This window comes from Oncorhynchus tshawytscha, linkage group LG21 (genome assembly GCF_018296145.1).
Source record: "Oncorhynchus tshawytscha isolate Ot180627B linkage group LG21, Otsh_v2.0, whole genome shotgun sequence".
Lineage (NCBI taxonomy): Eukaryota > Metazoa > Chordata > Actinopteri > Salmoniformes > Salmonidae > Oncorhynchus > Oncorhynchus tshawytscha.
In genome coordinates, this window is record NC_056449.1 from 14,650,852 (window position 1) to 14,669,028 (window position 18,177).

Here is an 18,177-nt window from a genome sequence, read left to right on the forward strand (position 1 = left end):
TTCAAATTATGCCGACCTAACCCAGTTTGCAATTTCTAAATGGACTATTTTTTGGATTGTGTAAACAGTAATTTTGTAAAAGTGGGGCATGCAGGGTTGTATTCCAAACAAAACAACTACAATTGTGCTTGCTCTAGTTCCTCAACAGCACAGACACAAATCACCTTATAGTTGAAGACTCAAGTCATAAAAGTACATTAAAATGGCTTAGTGTGTGTCCACTTGGAGACACCAGTTAGTCCTCTCACGCAAACCCTTGTCAGGGGTTAAGAAACATTGCCTTGTGCCGTGAAATTATGTTACCAAAAACCCACATGTCAAAACAAAATTCAATCTAATTTTATTTGTCATATGCGCCGAAAACATCAGGTGTCGACCTTACCATGATATGCTTACTTACAAGCCCTTAACCAAAACGCAGTTCAATAAATATAGTTGATGAAATATTTCCTAAATAACCTAAAGTCAAAATTTAAAAAATAAATAAAAATCAAAGAAAAAGTAACAAGAAATGTAAATAACAATAGTAAGTCTACCGTTACCCAGTCAATGTGCAGGGTGTAACAGTTTTCTTTAGGTGAAGTAGAGGCGGACCAAAATGCAGCGTGGTTGTTATTCATTGTACTTTAATAAAGAAACTGTACACGAATAAACTAACAAAACAACAAATGTGCGAAAACCTAAAACAGTCCTATCTGGTGCAAAACACAGAGACAGGAACAATCACCCACAAACACACAGTGAAACCCAGGCTACCTAAATATGGTTCCCAATCAGAGACAATGACTAACACCTGCCTCTGATTGAGAACCATATCAGGCCAGACATAGAAATAGACAAACAAGACATCCAACATAGAATGCCCACTCTGATCACACCCTGACCAACCAAAACATAGAAACATACAAAGCAAACTATGGTCAGGGTGTGACACAGGGGTACAGGATAGTCGAGGTAATTTGTAAAGTGACTATGCATAGATAATAAACAGCAAGAAGCAGCAATGTAAAAACTAGGGGGGGGGGTTATTGTAGATAGTATGGGTGGCCATTTGATTAGTTGTTCATCAGTCTTATGGCTTGGGGGTAGAAGCTGTTAACAACTTCTTAGGGCTGCAATCCTGTTAACGGGATCGATATGACAACAGCCAGTGAAAGTGCAGGGCGCCAAATTCAAAACAACAGAAATCTCATAATTAAAATTCCTCAAACATACATGTATCTTATACCATTTTAAAAATAATCTTGTTGTTAAAATAATAAGGGACATAACAATGGACATTCGATAGTATTCATTATTTATGTCCAAGTAGCTACTTTTGTTAGGGCGTTTAGTACACAAATCGAAACGCTCGTGCAGGTCCAGCCAAACTTCGGACGAAAACTTGAAAAAGTTATATTACAGGTCGTAAAAACATTTCAAACTAAGTATAGAATCAATCATTAGGATGTTTTTATCATAAATCTTCAATAACGTTCCAACCGGAGAATTCCATTGTCTGTAGAAAAGCCATGGAACGCAGGTCGCTATCATGTGAAATGCTCATGACCAGGACCTGGCTCTCTGCCAGACCACTGACTCAAAGAGCTCTCATCTGGCCCCACATCACTGTCACGCCCTGACCTTAGAGAGCTTTTTATGTCTCTATTTTGGTTTGGTCAGGGTGTGATTTGGATGGGCATTCTATATTCTTTTTTCTATGTTTTTGTATTTCTTTGATTTGGCCGGAAATGGTTCTCAATCAGGGACAGCTGTCTATCGTTGTCTCTGATTGCGAACCATACTTAGGTAGCTTTTAACCACATGGTTTTTGTGGGTAGTTATTTTCTGTTTAGTGTTTTGTACCTGACAGGACCGTTTCGGTTATTCTCTTTGATATTTTGTTATAGTGTTCCATTTCAATAAAAAGCATGAACACTTACCACGCTGCACTTTGGTCCGATTCCTCCTCTTCTTCAGAAGACGACACCCGTTACAATCACAGTAGGAGCCTCATTTAAGTTTCTAAAGACAGTTGACATCTAGTGGAATCCTTAGGAAGTGCAACATAAGCAATATCCCACTGTGTATTCAATAGGGGCAGTGTTGAAAATCGACCAACCTCAGATTTCCCACTTCCTGTTTGGATTTCTTTTCAGGTTTTTGCCTGCCATATGAGTTCTGTTATACTCACAGACATCATTCAAACAGTTTTAGAAACAGAGTGTTTTCTATCCAATACTAATAATACTTTGCATATATTAGTAACTGGGACTGAGGAGCAGGCTGTTTACTCTCTGCACCTCTGGGCACCTTTCATCTAAGCTACTGCCCCTGCAGCCATAAGAAGTTTTAAGGAGCCTTTTGGTCCTAGACTTGGCGCTCCGGTACCACTTGCTGTGATTTAGCAAAAGCAGAGATAACATTCTACGACTTGGGTGACTGGAGTCTTTGACAATCTTTTGGGCCTTCCTCTGACAGCGTCTAGTATATAGGTCCTGGATGTCAGGAAGCTTGGCCCCAGTGATGTACTGGGCAGTAGGCACTACCATCTGTAACACTTTACGGTCAGATGCAGAGCAGTTGCCATATTAGGCGGTGATGCAACCAGTCAGGATGCTCTCGATGGTGCAGCAGTATAACTTTTTGAGTTTATGGGGACACATGCCAAATCTTTTCAATCTCCTAAGGGGGGAAAAGGTGTTGTCGTACCCTCTTCACAACTGTCTTGGTGTGTTTGGAACATGATAGTTTGTTGGTGATGCGGACACCAAGGAACTTGAAACTCTCGACCCGCTTCACTTCAGTCCTGACGATTTTAATGGGGGCCTGTTCGGATTTCCTTTTCCTATAGTCCACGATCAACTCCTTTTTCTTGCTCACATTGAGAGCGAGGTCGTTGTCCTGGCACCACACTGCCAGTTCTCTGACGACCTCCCTATAGACTGTCTCATCATTTTTGGTGATCAGGCCTACTACTGTTGTGTTGTCAGCAAACGTTATGATGGTGTAGGAGTCATGCTTGGCCATACAGTTGTGGGTGAACAGGGAGTACAGGAGTGGACTAAGCACGCACCATATTGAGGATCAGTGTGGCAGTATCACAGACTCGGCCAGGGTGAGGTTGAAAATGTCAGTGAAAACACTTGCCAGTTGGTCCGCGCACGCATACACGTCCTGCTAAACCATCTGGCCCTGCGGCTTTGGGAATGTTGATCTTGCTCACATCGGCTACAGAGAGTGCTATCACACAGTTGTTCAGAACAGCTGGTGCTGTCATACATGCTTCAGTGTTGCTTGCCTCGAAGTGAGCATAAAAGGCATTTAGCTCGTCTGGTAGGCTCGCATCACTGGGCAGCTCGCGGCTGGGTTTCCTTTTGTAGTCTGTAATAGTTTTCAAGCCCTGCCACATCCGACGAGCATCAGAGCCGGTGTAGTAGGATTCAATCTTAGTCCTGCACTGACACTTTGCCTGTTTGATGGTTTGTCTGAGGGCGTAGCTGGATTTCTTACAAGTGTCCGGGTTAGTGTCCCACTCCTTGAAAGCGCAGCTCTAGCCTTTAGCTCGGTGCAGATGTTGCCTGTGATCCATGGCTTCTGATTGAGAAATGTACATACGGTCGCTGTGGGGACAACTTGTCGATGCACTTATTGATGAAGCCAGTGACTGAGGTAGTATACTCCTCAATGCCATTGGATAAATCCCAGAACGTATTCCAGAGTGTGCTACCAAAGCAGTCCTGTAGCGTAGCATCCACAATATCTGACCACTGGTACTCCCTGCTTTAGTTTCTGCTTGTAAGCAGGAATCAGGAAGATCAGGAAAATGATGGTCAGATTTGTAAAATGGAGGGCGAGGGAACTCTTTGTATGCATCTCTGTGTGTGTGGTGTAAAGGTGGTCTAGAGTGTTTTTCCCTCTGGTTGCACATGTGACATGCTGGTAGAAATGAGGTAAAACGAATTTAAGTTTTCCTGCATTAAAGTCCACTGGGAGCGTATTTTTGGATCAGCATTTTCTTGTTTGCTTCTGGCCTTATACAGATCGTTGAGTGCCGTCTTAGTGCCAGCATCGATTTGCCGTGGTAAATAAATGGCTACGAATGATATAAACGAGATCTTGGTAGATAGTGTGGTCTACAGCTTATCATGAGATATTCTACCTCAGGCAAGAAATACCTCAACACTTCTTTAATATTAGATATCTCGCACCAGCAGTTTACAAATAGACACACAGCCCCGCCCCTTGTCTTACCAGACGAAGCTGCTCTGTCCTGCCGAAACACGGAGAAGCCAGCCAGCTCTATATTATCAGCGTCGTCGTTCAGCCAGTCTCTAAGACGTTTTCTAATTGCACTGTAATGTTTTGTGCTGTGCTGTAGTCTACTGAGTTCTACTTTGATGTCCAAACTTGGGAAACAGAAGTCTATGATTGGTTCAGATTTCTCCCGGACCAACCAAATTTGGTCATCTTGGGGGGTAGAGCATTAAAATAATAGCCAGTGTGTAAAATAATAGCCTGCAAAGGAAAGTCTGCAAAGGAAGATGTTGCATATTTTTACCTTTGTGTACCTACGGTATTTAGGAAACATCACCATGTAGAGAATGACATTCATATCCATAGTTATGCATTTCTGTACAGTACAGATCAGGGACCCATGATAAAATTCCGTTGCCGGGTGTAAATCCACTGCCGACATCGTTGAATCTTAATTTTGAGCAGATATTTCAGAGTTTTTGGAAAATGTAGACACAAAAAGGAGGTAGACACACAGGTAGATTTGACCGAAATTCAGTTACCTTACTTTGCATCTGCACAGTTCTTCCAGTAAATGTGTTTTTGCTAGAGTGGAATCTTTCCATTCTTGAGTGAACATTTCCTTACTTTCTAATTTCAACAGAGGGATAATTTAGTAGGTTGGGTTGTGGGCTGGGTTGAAGAGTTGAGATACAACATTAAAGGGGGTAGGGTGGTGCCAGATATTGGGCCAGTCTGTTCCTACTCCTAAACTAGGTTGATAGGCCATTAGACCTGCAAGTGCTGTGTCTGCTTATGTCCACTAGAGGTCACAGGAGTACTTTGATGCCTGGCCTTGACTGGATTACATATTTGGTTCAAACTTTGCTTCCTGTTCTGTGGTTTGAACAGCTTTCCCTCAAACATCTACAGTAGTTAGTCAATAAACACTAAAAAGAGTGGGGTTGAAATAGAGGTGGGGACACAGAGGCGAGAGCAACGACAATGACACATTGACACATGATCAGTGGCGACCCATCAATTAGGGCAGGTGGGAGAGAGCCTGTTTAGCCGCATGTTATTTTGGCATATCAGTTTGCAAACAAACAAAAAAATAAATGTATACATGTATACTGGTCACTTAGAAATGTCCTTGTTTTTGAAAGAAAAGCTATTTTTTTGTTCATTAAAATAACATCAAATGGATCAGAAATACAGTGTAGACTTGGTTAATGTTGTAAACGACTATTGTAGCAACCATCACTCCTGTGTTACAAGGGCACTGTCACGCCTTGGTCTTAGTATTTTGTGTTTTCTTTAATTATTTGGTCAGGCCAGGGTGTGACATGGGTTATTGTGGTGTGTTTTTGTCTTAGGGGTTTTGTGGGGTGTCTACATAGTCTATGGCTGCCTGAGGCGGTTCTCAATCAGAGTCAGGTGATTATCGTTGTCTCTGATTGGGAGCCATATTTAGGCAGCCATATTCTGTGAGTGTTTTCGTGGGTGATTGTTCCTGTCTTATTGTTTTGTATTTCACCAGATAGGCTGTTTCGGTTTTCATTATTTCATTTCGTTAGTTTTGTAGTTTCTGCATGTATAGGTTTTCCTTCATTAAAATATATCATGAATCATCATCACGCTGCATTTTGGTCTGATCCTTGTTCTACCTCTTCGTCAGAGGAGGAGATAGAAGAGAGCCGTTGCAGGCACGTTGTGTTAGCTAATCCAAGTTTATCATATGGAAAATAAAATGTATCATTAGAAAACCCTGTTGAAATGATGTTAGCACAGTTGAAAACTGTTGTCCTGATTAAAGGAGCAGTAAAACAGGCATTTTTTAGATTAGTTGAGTATCTGGAGCATCAGCATTTGTGGGTTCGATTACAGGCTCAAAATGGCCAGAAACAAAGACCTTTCTTCTGAACTCGTCAGTCTATGCTTGTTCTGAGAAATGAAGGCTATTCCATGGAAATTATCAAGAAACTGAAGATCTCGTACAACACTGTGTAGGCCAGCATCCCAGAGTCGCCTCTTCACTGTTGATGTTGAGACGGGTGTTTTGCTGGTACTGTTTAATGAAGCTGCCAGTTGAGGACTTGTGAGGCGTCTGTTTCTCAAACTAGACACTAATGTAATTGTCTTCTTGCTCAGTTGTGCACCGGGGCCTCCCACTTCTCTTTCTATTCTGGTTAGAGACACAAATGCTGATGCTCCAGATACTCAACTAATCTATAGAAGGCCAGTTTTATTGCTTCTTTAATCAGAACAACAGCTTTCAGCTGTGCTAACATAATTGCAAAAGGGGTTTTCTAATGATACATTTTATTTTCCATATGATAAACTTGGATTAGCTAACACAACGTGCCTGCAACGGCTCTCTTCTATCTCCTCCTCTGACGAAGAGGTAGAACAAGGATCAGACCAAAATACTCATATAATGTATCGGTGCTCATCAGCCATTTCACAACAAGTTTGAAATTGCAAATTCAACAATGAATCAGTGGCTAACTGCAAGCATAGCAAAACAATCACTAGCCTGCTATTCAGTGGAGTGGGTGTGTGGTCCAAGTATGGGTTTAAGGTTCTCTTTTCCAAGTTTAAAAGGATAAACATTAAACATTGGCTATGCTGTCACTCCCTCATGACTTCCGGTCCGATCTGAAGAGCGCTGATGTCATCTTGATTTGACCTTGTTTTTTCTTGTTGTCTTGAAAGCACCATACATCCAGAAAATGGAAGACTTTGGTGACAAAGTTTGATGACAAAATTTGCCAACAAAGGACAACCGCGCCACTTTCCTGTTAATTTGGGGTAGGGGGCAGTATTGGGAATTTTGGATGAAAAGCGTGCCCAAATTAAGCTGCCTGCTACTCAGCCATAAAAGCTAGAACTTGCATATAATTAGTAGATTTGGATAGAAAACACTCTGAAGTTTCTAAAACTGTTTGAATGATGTCTGTGAGTATAACAGAACTTCCACTAGATGTCAACAGTCTTTAGAAACGTGTTTGATGCTTCTACTCTAAAGGAGGGGCTCATAAGAGCTCTTTGAGTGAGTGGTCTGGCAGAGTGCCACAGGCTCAGTCTCGCACGCTCACGTGAAAGGTAGCTACGTTCGACGTCATTTCTGAAGACAAAGGAATTGTCCAGTTGGAACATTATTGAAGATTAATGTTAAAAACATCCTAAAGATTGATTCATACATCGTTTGACATGTTTCTACGAACTGTAACTGAGCTTTTTTGACTTTTCGTCTGAAACTACTGAATGCGCTTTATGAATGTGGATTACTGGACTGAACGCGCTAACAAAAGGAGCTATTTTGACATAAATGATGGACATTATCGAACAAAACAAACATTTATTGTGGAACTGGGATTCCTGGGAGTGCATTCTGATATGCTCTACTCAGATTATAGCATGGTGTGCTTTAAAAAAAAAAATCTGACACAGCGGTTCCATTAAGGAGAAGTGGATCTAAAATTCCATACATAACACTGTTTATTATGAGCATTTCTGTAAAATTGATGTGGCTCTCTGCCACCGGATGTTTTTGGAACTACTGAACGTAACGCGCCAATGTAAACTCGGATTTTTGGATATAAATATGAACTTTACTGAACAAAACATACATGTATCGTGTAACATGAAGTCCTATGAGTGTCATCTGATGAAGATCATCAAAGGTTAGTGATTAATTTTATCTATAGTTCTGATTTTTGTGACTCCTCTCTTTGGTTGGAAAATGGCTGAATGCTATCAGTGACTAGTTGCTGACCTAACATAATCATATGTTGTGCTTTCGCCGAAAAGCGTTTTTTGAAATCGGACACTGTGGTTGGATTAACGAGATGTTTATCTATAAAAGGAGGGAATTTAATTATGGGATTTTTCTGTTGTTTTGAATTTGGTGCCCTGCATTTTCACTGGCTGTTGAGAGGTGGGATGCTAACGTCCCGAACGGTCCCAGAGAGGTTAAAGTGATCACAGCACAACAAGGTGAGTCCAAATGTCTTGTATGCTGCTGCATAAATGATGTAATATGCCAGGGAGATATGTATACTGTAGCTAAGAAAGTAATACTAAGTGTATGTTGTGTAGAAAGCTGTTAATAGCCCTAATAATTTGGTCCCTTTTCCCCCTCATAATTTAGCCTACTGTTCTGACTTGCTGACAGGCAAAATATATATGCTAAAATGGCCACTGCATATGAATAATACATGATAGAAAAAGGTCTTATGTGAGCTCTCTCTTATGGAACATTAGCAGCCAGTCAATGAGGACTCACAGTTAAACGTTTATACCGGGGCTCCTTCCTCCCACTGTCATCTGAGTGGACCTGGGCTAACACGGTGGCACTAATGCTCTGTGAGAATGTTCCTCAGCCGGGGACGGACACGTTATCGGTTAGCAGCTGGCTCCGGCAGCCTCCCAGGGGTACAGCCTTGATTAATTGAGCTGGCAGATTTATGGCGGCATGGTAGCCGGTGGGGGGATGCCCTTGGTTCGCTCCCAGACGTAATTACAGGTTTCCCACTGCGTGGGGTGTCATGCACGGCAGGCCCGCATTCACCCGTCAGTCAAAACTGACTATTAGCCCCTGGGCTTGATGTGCGGTAGTGGGCGGTCACAGGCGAATATCATCAGCCCTTTCCCTGACTCCAACATTCTTTACCTCACAGACAGTGGGTGGCTGCTGCAGCCTTGATCATTAAAGTGACTTTCATGTACAGTGCTATCAGTGTTTGATGGTAAACTTTGTCTTTGTTGAGACTGCAGAGAGCAGATGATGCTTAACGGACTGTAATGTGACTTAAGGATAGACAAGAGAACAGAGAATAGCAGCATGAGGGGAAGCATTGTCAATGTTGTCTTTTTATAGAGTATACAAAACAGAAACCTTTCACGCCTAAAGACCAATGCACCTTTAGTGTAGAGTAAACTGAGTCCTGAACAAGGGGGTAATTCCACAGTAACATAATTATTCTTCGACTCGGTTTGTCACTTTAAAATGTATGGCATATTATTGATTTCAAAGTTTAACTAAACCAACTTTAAGGACTGCTTTTAACAATTTCCACAGAATATTTGACAAAAACGAATTGTGCAGATGCAAACGTTTGTAACATAATTATGGTAAATTCTCCCACAGGTTTTCATGTGAACACTTTTTTCAAAATTCAAAGATGTCTGCAGAAAGAATGGGGTGCCAGCTATGACATCACACCTTGAGTTCGAAAAAAGATATGTGAAGTGGATTTAGTACCCTGTACGTAAATGTATAATTATGGATATGAATGTCAATGTAATGTTTCACAAGTTTGGACAGCACAGAGCAGTACAGTAGAATAGAGTCAGAGTATGTGAGCAGAGCCGGGGCCTTCTCAACCTCTCCAATTCCAATCCAGTAGCGCTCACTTCACGAGCTCAGGGTTTGCATCTGTAATCTACTTGTGTTCTGCTATAGTCCCTTGCTGTAATCTACTTGTGTTCTGCTATAGTCCTTTGCTGTAATCTACTTGTGTTCTGCTATAGTCCCTTGCTGTAATCTACTTGTGTTCTGCTATAGTCCTTTGCTGTAATCTACTTGTGTTCTGCTATAGTCCTTTGCTGTAATCTACTTGTGTTCGTCTATAGCCCCTTGCTGTAATCTACTTGTGTTCTGCTATAGTCCCTTGCTGTAATCTACTTGTGTTCTGCTATAGTCCCTTGCCTGAGTCTACTTGTGTTCTGCTATAGTCCCTTGCTGTAGTCTACTTGTGTGCTGCTATAGCCCCTTGCTCTAGTCTACTTGTGTTCGTCTATAACCCCTTGCTGTAGTCTACTTGTGTTCGTCTATAGTCCCTTGCTGTAATCTAGTTGTGTTCTGCTATAGCCCCTTGCTGTAATCTACTTGTGTTCGTCTATAGCCCCTTGCTGTAGTCTACTTGTGTTCTGCTATAGCCCCTTGCTGTAATCTACTTGTGTTCGTCTATAGCCCCTTGCTGTAATCTACTTGTGTTCTGCTATAGCCCCTTGCTGTAATCTACTTGTGTTCCTATAGCCCCTTGCTGTAGTCTACTTGTGTTCTGTCTATAGCCCCTTGCTGTAATCTACTTGTGTTCGTCTATAGCCCCTTGCTGTAATCTACTTGTGTTCTGCTATAGCCCCTTGCTGTAATCTACTTGTGTTCGTCTATAGCCCCTTGCTGTAATCTACTTGTGTTCTGCTATAGCCCCTTGCTGTAATCTACTTGTGTTCGTCTATAGCCCCTTGCTGTAATCTACTTGTGTTCTGCTATAGCCCCTTGCTGTAATCTACTTGTGTTGTCTATAGCCCCTTGCTGTAATCTACTTGTGTTCTGCTATAGCCCCTTGCTGTAATCTACTTGTGTCTGTCTATAGCCCCTTGCTGTAATCTACTTGTGTTCGTCTATAGCCCCTTGCTGTAGTCTACTTGTGTTCTGCTATAGCCCCTTGCTGTAATCTACTTGTGTTCGTCTATAGCCCCTTGCTGTAATCTACTTGTGTTCGTCTATAGCCCCTTGCTGTAGTCTACTTGTGTTCGTCTATAGCCCCTTGCTGTAATCTACTTGTGTTCTGCTATAGCCCCTTGCTGTAGTCTACTTGTGTTCGTCTATAGCCCCTTGCTGTAGTCTACTTGTGTTTGCCTATAGCCCCTTGCTGTAATCTACTTGTGTTTGTCTATAGCCCCTTGCTGTAGTCTACTTGTGTTCTGCTATAGCCCCTTGCTGTAATCTACTTGTGTTCGTCTATAGCCCCTTGCTGTAATCTACTTGTGTTCGTCTATAGCCCCTTGCTGTAATCTACTTGTGTTCTGCTATAGCCCCTTGCTGTAATCTACTGGTGTTCGTCTATAGCCCCTTGCTGTAATCTACTTGTGTTCGTCTATAGCCCCTTGCTGTAATCTACTTGTGTTCGTCTATAGCCCCTTACTGTAATCTACTTGTGTTCGTCTATAGCCCCTTGCTGTAATCTACTTGTGTTCGTCTATAGCCCCTTACTGTAATCTACTTGTGTTCGTCTATAGCCCCTTGCTGTAGTCTACTTGTGTGCTGCTATAGCCCCATGCTGTAGTCTACTTGTGTGCTGCTATAGTCCCTTGCTGTAGTCTACTTGTGTTCGTCTATAGCCCCTTGCTGTAATCTACTTGTGTTCGTCTATAGTCCCTTGCTGTAATCTACTTGTGTTCGTCTATAGCCCCTTGCTGTAATCTACTTGTGTTCGTCTATAGCCCTTTGCTGTAATCTACTTGTGTTCGTCTATAGCCCCTTGCTGTAGTCTATTTGTGTTCTGCTATAGCCCCTTGCTGTAGTCTACTTGTGTTCGTCTATAGCCCCTTGCTGTAATCTAATTGTGTTCTGCTATAGCCCCTTGCTGTAATCTACTTGTGTTTGTCTATAGCCCCTTGCTGTAGTCTATTTGTGTTCTGCTATAGCCCCTTGCTGTATTCTACTTGTGTTCGTCTATAGCCCCTTGTTGTAATCTACTTGTGTTCGTCTATAGTCCCTTGCTGTAATCTACTTGTGTTCCGCTATAGCCCCTTGCTGTAATCTACTTGTGTTCGTCTATAGCCCCTTGCTGTAATCTACTTGTGTTCATCTATAGTCCCTTGCTGTAATCTACTTGTGTTCGTCTATAGCCCCTTGCTGTAATCTACTTGTGTTCGTCTATAGCCCCTTGCTGTAATCTACTTGTGTTCGTCTATAGCCCCTTGATGTAGTCTACTTGTGTTCGTCTATAGCCCTTGCTGTAATCTACTTGTGTTCGTCTATAGCCCCTTGCTGTAATCTACTTGTGTTCGTCTACAGCCCCTTGATGTAGTCTACTTGTGTTCGTCTATAGCCCCTTGCTGTAATCTACTTGTGTTCTGCTATAGCCCATTACTGTAATCTACTTGTGTTCGTCTATAGTCCCTTGCTGTAATCTACTATAGCCCCTTGCTGTAATCTACTTGTGTTCGTCTAAAGCCCCTTGCTGTAATCTACTTGTGTTCGTCTATAGCCCCTTGCTGTAGTCTACTTGTGTTCGTCTATAGCCCCTTACTGTAATCTACTTGTGTTCGTCTATAGCCCCTTGCTGTAATCTACTTGTGTTCGTCTATAGCCCCTTGCTGTAATCTACTTGTGTTCGTCTATAGCCCCTTGCTGTAATCTACTTGTGTTCGTCTATAGCCCCTTGCTACAGCTCCTGTCATGGAGTACGCTAAATACTTTCATAAAGAACCTGATAAAACACACAGGTTCCAAATCAATGTGACTTACAATGACGAGGACCAAGAGAGGGCGTGTGGTGATGTGTTGTCCACAACTAAAGAATCATTGTGGAATCTGAAAAGACCTGTATTCCGAAAGCATGATAGTGTACTTACTATGTGCACCTGCTTAAAGAAAGGAACGAGGTGGGTAGATAACTAAGTGTGTCATTGTAGAGCTGGGAGAGGTGACTTTAACTCCTGAGTAGGAGAGAGAGAGGCAGAGAGAGAGAGAGGCAGAGAGAGAGAGGCAGAGAGAGAGAGAGGCAGAGAGAGAGAGGCAGAGAGAGAGAGGCAGAGAGAGAGAGGCAGAGAGAGAGGCAGAGAGAGAGAGAGGCAGAGAGAGAGAGAGAGAGAGAGAGAGAGAGGCAGAGAGAGAGAGGCAGAGAGAGAGAGAGGCAGAGAGAGAGAGAGGCAGAGAGAGAGAGAGGCAGAGAGAGAGAGGCAGAGAGAGAGAGGCAGAGAGAGAGGCAGAGAGAGAGAGAGAGAGAGAGCTAACAGTCTTTGCTTGACCGCCTGAAAACGAAGATAAAGAATTAGGATTTGAATTTCCCACTCTAGGCAAATCCGTTACTGATTTTTATGGTATCTCCGTTATCAATTTGGTGACAGAATAACGAGTTTTAAATCACTTAATAATGCATGAACTAATTTGATATCAGTAAAATCACTATAACTAATTGGTTGGTCTACCATTACTTATTACTTCTGAACTTGTATTACCCTCTGTCCTCATAAAGGAGATACAGTGGGGAGAACAAGTATTTCATACACTGCCGATTTTGCAGGTTTTCCTACTTACAAAGCATGTAGAGGTCTGTAATTTTTATCATAGGTACACTTCAACTGTGAGAGACGTAATCTAAAACAAAAATCCAGAAAATCACATTGTATGATTTTTAAGTAATTAATTTGCATTTTATTGCATGACATAAGTATTTGATCACCTACCAACCAGTAAGAATTCCGTCTCTCACAGACCTGTTAGTTTTTCTTTAAGAAGCCCTCATGTTCTCCACTCATTACCTGTATTAACTGCACCTGTTTGAACTCGTTACCTGTATAAAAGACACCTGTCCACACACTCAATCAAACAGACTCCAGCCTCTCCACAATGGCCAAGACCAGAGAGCTGTGTAAGGACATCAGGGATAAAATTGTAGACGTGCACAAGGATGGGATGGGCTACAGGACAATAGGCAAGCAGCTTGGTGAGATGGCAACAACTGTTGGTGCAATTATTAGAAAATGGAAGAAGTTCAAGATGACGGTCAATCACCCTCGGTTTGGGGCTCCATGCAAGATCTCACCTCGTGGGGCATCAATGATCATGAGGAAGGTGAGGGATCAGCCCAGAACTACACGGCAGGACCTGGTCAATGACCTGAAGAGAGCTGGGACCACAGTTTCAAAGAAAACCATTAGTAACACACTATGCCGTCATGGATTAAAATCCCGCAGCGCACGTAAGGTCCCCCTGCTCAAGCCAGCGCATATCCATGCCTGTCTGACGTTTGCCTATGACCATCTGGATGATCCAGAGGAGGAATTGGAGAAGGTCATGTGGTCTGATGAGACAAAAATAGAGCTTTTTGGTCTAAACTCCACTCACCGTGTTTGGAGGAAGAAGAAGGATGAGTACAACCCCAAGAACACCATCCCAACCATGAAGCATGGAGGTGGGATCATCATTCTTTGGGGATGCTTTTCTGCAAAGGGGACAGGACGACTGCACCGTATTGAGGGGAGGATGGATGGGACCATGTATCGCGAGATCTTGGCCAACAACCTCCTTCCCTCAGTAAGAGCATTGAAGATGGGTTGTGACTGGGTCTTCCAGCATGACAACGACCCGAAACACACAGCCAGGGCTACCAAGGAGTGGCTCCGTAAGAAGCATCTCAAGGTCCTGGAGTGGCCTAGCCAGTCTCCAGACCTGAACCCAATAGAAAATCTTTGGAGGGAGCTGAAAGTCCGTCTTGCCCAGCGACAGCCCCGAAACCTGAAGGATCTGGAGAAGGTCTGTATGGAGGAGTGGGCCAAAATCCCTGCTGCAGTGTGTGCAAACCTGGTCAAGAACTACAGGAAACTTATGATCTCTGTAATTGCAAACAAATGTTTCTGTACCAAATATTAAGTTCTGCTTTTCTGATGTATCAATTACTTATGTCATGCAATAAAATGCAAATTAATTACTTAAAAATCATACATCTGGATTTTTGTTTTAGATTCCGTCTCTCACAGTTGAAGAGTACCTATGATTTAAAAAAATGGCAGACCTCTACATACTTAGTAAGTAGGAAAACCTGCAAAATCGTCAGTGTATCAAATACTTGTTCTCCCCACTGTATGTGGGTGTTTGGTAACAGAAATACAAGGCACAAGGCAATATTTCTTAAACTTCCAGTACAGAAGGTAAACATTTTCTCCAAAACTAAATGTAGGTGTTGATATTAGTTGGCAGGGGTCTTTACGCCAACCTTATTGTGTTCTGATGCATTTCTGATGCCTCAAGTATTTTAAAATGAATATGCTCCAAAGAACCTCACGTTGGTACTCATAGGTCCTTTTTCATGGAAATGACCAAGGGCACCTCAGTTACAAGCCAAGGAAAGTAAAACCCCAAGGGGGTCCTAGATGGTTAGTTATGGACACCATATCAACCGACTCAATTCAAGAGTGGAACTAGGACTGTGTGACTAGTCATCTACATGTGAAGAATATGCCCATAACCACAGGAGCTTTAGCTGGTCTGCCTCCAACTGTAAATCTGCCCCGTAGAAAGAGAGACTTACGATCTAACAGATATATGTCATTAAGTGACTGGGGAGGATAAGTGTGAATTTCAACATTGAATATTTGAGGCAAGTATGTGTTATCATGCTACAGTATTAGAACTGGTTGTTAACATCATTGTATGTTGTTGATACTTGTCTACGGACTGTTTTATTACAGTCGTGGTGCAACACCTGCACACAAATAGATCTTGGCAACACACACAGTTGGGCTCACAAGGCCCTGCCACGGTAGATGGGAAATCGAAGCAGACTGCTCCCTCCCCTTACTGCCAGATTTATGGAGGGTGTTAATTGCCATTTCTGCAGAATGAGCAAAGATAGTAGTACACAGTGAGACAAGATGAAAGCTGCAAAATCCCTGAGTCAAAGCTCTCACAGGGCAGGTTCCCTGGAAGGAGAGGAAGAAAAATTCCTCCGATTTTTGTTGCGATTTTAGAGAGCGGTAACTACTGATGGAGAGGCAGAGAGAGTGTGTGTTGAGAGGTTGAGAGAGAGTGTTGAGAGGCAGAGAGGGAGCGTGTGGAGAGGCAGAGAGAGCGTGTGGAGAGTCAGAGAGAGAGCATATGGAGAGAGAGAGATTGTGGAGAGGCAGAGAGAGAGGGTGTTGAGAGTTTGAGAGAGAGTGTTGAGAGGCAGAGAGAGAGCGTGGAGAGGTAGAGAGAGAGCGTGTTGAGATTAAGAGAGAGAGTGTGTGGAGAGGCAGAAAGGGAACATGTGGAGAGGCAGAAAGGGAACGTGTGGAGAGGAAGAGAGGGAGCGTGTGGAGAGGAAGAGAGAGAGCGTGTGGAGAGACAGAGAGAGAGCGTCTGGAGAGACAGAGAGAGAATGCGGAGAAGCAGTGAGAGAGAATGCGGGGAGGCAGCGAGAGAGAACATGTGGATAGGCAGAGAGAGAGAACATGTGGAGAGGCAGAGAGAGAGAGAATGTGGATAGGCAGAGAGAGAGAACATGTGGAGAGACAGAGAGAGAATGTGGAGAGGCAGAGAGAGAGAACATGTGGATAGGCAGAGAGAGAGAACATGTGGAGAGGCAGAGAGAGAACATGTGGAGAGGCAGAGAGAGAGAGAATGTGGATAGGCAGAGAGAGAGAACATGTGGAGAGGCAGAGAGAGAGAACATGTGGATAGGCAGAGAGAGAGAACATGTGGATAGGCAGAGAGAGAGAACATGTGGATAGGCAGAGAGAGAGAACATGTGGAGAGGCAGAGAGAGAGAACATGTGGATAGGCAGAGAGAGAGAACATGTGGATAGGCAGAGAGAGAGAACATGTGGAGAGGAGGCAGAGAGAGAGAGAATGTGGATAGGCAGAGAGAGAGAACATGTGGAGAGGCAGAGAGAGAGAACATGTGGATAGGCAGAGAGAGAGAACATGTGGATAGGCAGAGAGAGAGAACATGTGGAGAGGCAGAGAGAGAGAGAATGTGGAGAGGCAGAGAGAGAGAGAATGTGGAGAGGCAGAGAGAGAGAGAGGGTGGATAGGCAGAGAGAGAGAACATGTGGAGAGGCAGAGAGAGAGAGAATGTGGAGAGGCAGAGAGAGAGAATGTGGATAGGCAGAGAGAGAGAATGATGGAGAGGCAGAGAGAGAGAACATGTGGATAGGCAGAGAGAGAGAATGTGGAGAGGCAGAGAGAGAGAACATGTGGATAGGCAGAGAGAGAGAACATGGAGAGGCAGAGAGAGAGAGAACATGTGGATAGGCAGAGAGAGAGAACATGTGGATAGGCAGAGAGAGAGAGAATGTGGAGAGGAGAGAGGGTGGATAGGCAGAGAGAGAGAACATGTGGAGAGGCAGAGAGAGAGAGAATGTGGAGAGGCAGAGAGAGAGAGAGGGTGGATAGGCAGAGAGAGAGAACATGTGGAGAGGCAGAGAGAGAGAGAACATGTGGATAGGCAGAGAGAGAGAACATGTGGATAGGCAGAGAGAGAGAGAATGTGGAGAGGCAGAGAGAGAGAGAGGGTGGATAGGCAGAGAGAGAGAACATGTGGAGAGGCAGAGAGAGAGAGAATGTGGAGAGGCAGAGAGAGAGAGAGGGTGGATAGGCAGAGAGAGAGAGCTTGTGGAGAGGCAGAGAGAGAGAACATGTGGATAGGCAGAGAGAGAGAGAATGTGGAGAGGCAGAGAGAGAGAGAATGTGGAGAGGCAGAGAGAGAGAGAATGTGGAGAGGCAGAGAGAGAGAGAATGTGGAGAGGCAGAGAGAGAGAGAGGGTGGATAGGCAGAGAGAGAGAACATGTGGAGAGGCAGAGAGAGAGAGAATGTGGAGAGGCAGAGAGAGAGAGGGTGGATAGGCAGAGAGAGAGCTTGTGGAGAGGCAGAGAGAGAGAACATGTGGATAGGCAGAGAGAGAGAATGTGGAGAGGCAGAGAGAGATAGAGGGTGGATAGGCAGAGAGAGAGAGCTTGTGGAGAGGCAGAGAGAGAGAACATGTGGATAGGCAGAGAGAGAGAGCTTGTGGAGAGGCAGAGAGAGAGAACATGTGGATAGGCAGAGAGAGAGAGAATGTGGAGAGGCAGAGAGAGAGAGGGTGGATAGGCAGAGAGAGAGAGCTTGTGGAGAGGCAGAGAGAGAGAACATGTGGATAGGCAGAGAGAGAGAGAATGTGGAGAGGCAGAGAGAGAGAACATGTGGATAGGCAGAGAGAGAGAGAGCTTGTGGAGAGGCAGAGAGAGAGAACATGTGGAGAGGCAGAGAGAGAGAATGTGGAGAGGCAGAGAGAGAGAGGGTGGATAGGCAGAGAGAGAGAGGGTGGATAGGCAGAGAGAGAGAGAGCTTGTGGAGAGGCAGAGAGAGAGAGCTTGTGGAGAGGCAGCGAGAGAGAACATGTGGATAGGCAGAGAGAGAGAGCTTGTGGAGAGGCAGAGAGAGAGAGAATGTGGAGAGGCAGAGAGAGAGAGAATGTGGAGAGGCA